Source organism: Elephantulus edwardii, unplaced genomic scaffold (assembly GCF_000299155.1).
Source record: "Elephantulus edwardii isolate Elephantulus edwardi_28Jun2011 unplaced genomic scaffold, EleEdw1.0 scaffold00384, whole genome shotgun sequence".
Lineage (NCBI taxonomy): Eukaryota > Metazoa > Chordata > Mammalia > Macroscelidea > Macroscelididae > Elephantulus > Elephantulus edwardii.
The window spans coordinates 1,221,973-1,224,462 of NW_006400134.1; the positions used below are offsets into that span (position 1 = coordinate 1,221,973).

A 2,490-nucleotide genomic window follows, 5' to 3' on the forward strand; every position below is an offset into this window, starting at 1 on the left:
TGGCACCAGCAGCCAGGAAATAAGAAGATGCATTGCCATGAAAAAGTCTGCTGTTAGGGACCTCTCCAAAGTACTGAAGAGCAATGGTGTCTCTCTGGAGACTAAGGTGCGTCTGATACAGGCCATGGTCTTTGCAATCACTTGTTATGCATCAGAGAGTTGGACAATGACTTAAGGAGGATAGGAGAATTGATGCCTTTGAGCTGTGGTGCTGGAGAAGAGTATTGATGGTACCATGAACTGCTAGGAAAACAAACAGATTCATCCTGGAGAGGGTAAACCAGGCTGCTTCTTGGAGGCAAGGATTCTAAGTCTCCGTCTAACATACCTTGGACATGTTGCAAGGAGGAACAGATCCTTGGAGAGGGACATCATGCTTGGTAGGGTGGAGGGACAGCACAGAAGGGGAAGGCCCCCTATGAGGTGGATTGATTGACTGGGGTAATCGGGATGGGTGTGTCGGAGATGGTGCAATTGGTACAGGACAGCAGAGTTTAGGGCTGTTGTTATGAGTCGCAAGTGACTCGATGGCACATAACAACAACAACAACAATATACTTTGAGCTTCTGCAGCAGGTATTTCAAGTCCTCCTCACCACTAAAATACCAGAAAACAAAGAGCAGGCCTCCTTGGGGCCTACTGCTGCCACCGGGTCGTTGAGCAGGTCGCTGGCGCCATGAAGATCTGGACCTCCAAGCATGTCTTCGACCACCCCTGGGAAATGGTCACAACGGCTGCGATGCAGAAGTACCCCAACCCGATGAACCCCAGCGTGGTGGGCGTCGACGTCCTACACAGACACGTGGACCCCTCGGGCAGGCTGCACAGCCAGCGGCTTCTGAGCACGGAATGGGGCCTGCCGTCTGTGGTGTGATCTCTTATCGGCGCAGCTCAAACAAAGACATACGTGCAGGAGCATTCTGTAGCTGACCCAGTAGAGAAAACGATGGAACTGAAATCCACTAATATTTCCTTTACAGATATGGTCTCCGTGGACGAGAGGCTCATCTACAAGCCTCATCCTCAGCATCCAGGCAAAACGATTCTCACTCTAGAAGCCATCATCACTGTGAAGGGCTGTCAGCCTCAGCAGCTACCTGGAAAGTCTGATGGCGGGTACCATCTCTTCCAACGCTAGTAAAGGTCGAGAAGCCACGGAATGGGTAATAAACAAATTAAACGCTGAGATTGAAGAATTGACGGCCTCCGCTAGAGGAAGCATAAGGACGCCGATGGCAGCGGCCTCGTTAGGAGAAAAATGACAGTGGCACGAGGCACAGTGGCAGGCCCCAAGTCTCCAAGCCAGCGGTGTATTTATTGGTTATTTAAGAACTACAACTCTTTTAGGTGGACTTTTTTTTTAAAGTAAGCTGGAGAGTGTCTATGTGACTTTGATAAAAACAAAGAGGGGCAGGGCTTCAAACTAGGGGATCATTGAAAAAAATAGTGTTGTTTGATGACAATCTAATTCCGAGGTATCCAGTGCTTTTGTGGAAATGTAACGATTATTGAAAAAGTGCACTGAAATGGATAATGCCATATTGAGTCTCCTAGAGTTAAAGGGTGAAACTTCCGGGTTGTGGGAATTCTGCTGGGCTTTGACCAACACCACATAAGGTCAGGCCACTCGGGTCCACAGGCTGCCGGCACTCACCGAGAAATTCACTTAAAGGGAAAAATTGGGACTTTTCAAAGCAATATTGATTTGCCTCAATTATTCTGTTAAAATCAGTGTTTTGATTTGGTATTTTGGTGAGAATTCTCAAGAGAAACTTTTCACCAAAATAATCTATAATTCCAACAAGATAGGGTTCTGTTGTGTTTAAGAGTACTGTATTGGCTTGCCAATATTTGGTAACTTAGTAAAAAAGCATTGCCCATTCATTAATTGCATCTGTAATGCCTTCCAGAGTCTTTTGATTTCCTGTGCTCTATACAGGCTGGTTAGGTTAATGGAAAAGTAGTCATTCCCTGAATTCTGCAGCTCTGTAAACTTCACAGATCAGCTGGGCACATCTTTTAGCATTTCACAGTGTACCTAACTTACGAGACTACCAGGTGTCCAGATCAAGGCTCTGTGATTGCTAATACCTGATGTGTCACATTGCTTAAATAACTTTTTTTACATAATTGCCACCACAAAACTTTCTTTACACAAAGAGCTGTACATCATTGGAAATTACGCAGACACTCTCTTGATGAAGCATAAATTCCAGGTACTTAATGTTTTTAATAATACAGCACCAGTGCAGGGTGTAGGGGGTGGTGGGGAAGACACCCACAAGTATTGGCTCCCATTAAGCACTGATTGAACCTGATTGAATTGTGGGAAAGCCTTGTTGGAGCGGCCACAGGGTAGCTGCAGTCAGAAAACAATCCAGTCTGTCTCCTCCTTTGTAGCAGAGCACTGTGTTAGTGTGTCAGCACTAATGCCACCAATACTTGAAATTGTTGCTTTGTTTCTGTTACAAGGTGATTGATTAGTTGTT

The 2,490-nt window shown here is 45.8% G+C and overlaps 1 pseudogene; it reads left to right on the plus strand.

The window, feature by feature from the left end:
• The first annotated feature begins 677 nt into the window (after nt 1-677).
• On the plus strand, nt 678-1,263 carry LOC102865797 (annotated as a pseudogene).
• Nucleotides 1,264-2,490: the final 1,227 nt, after the last annotated feature.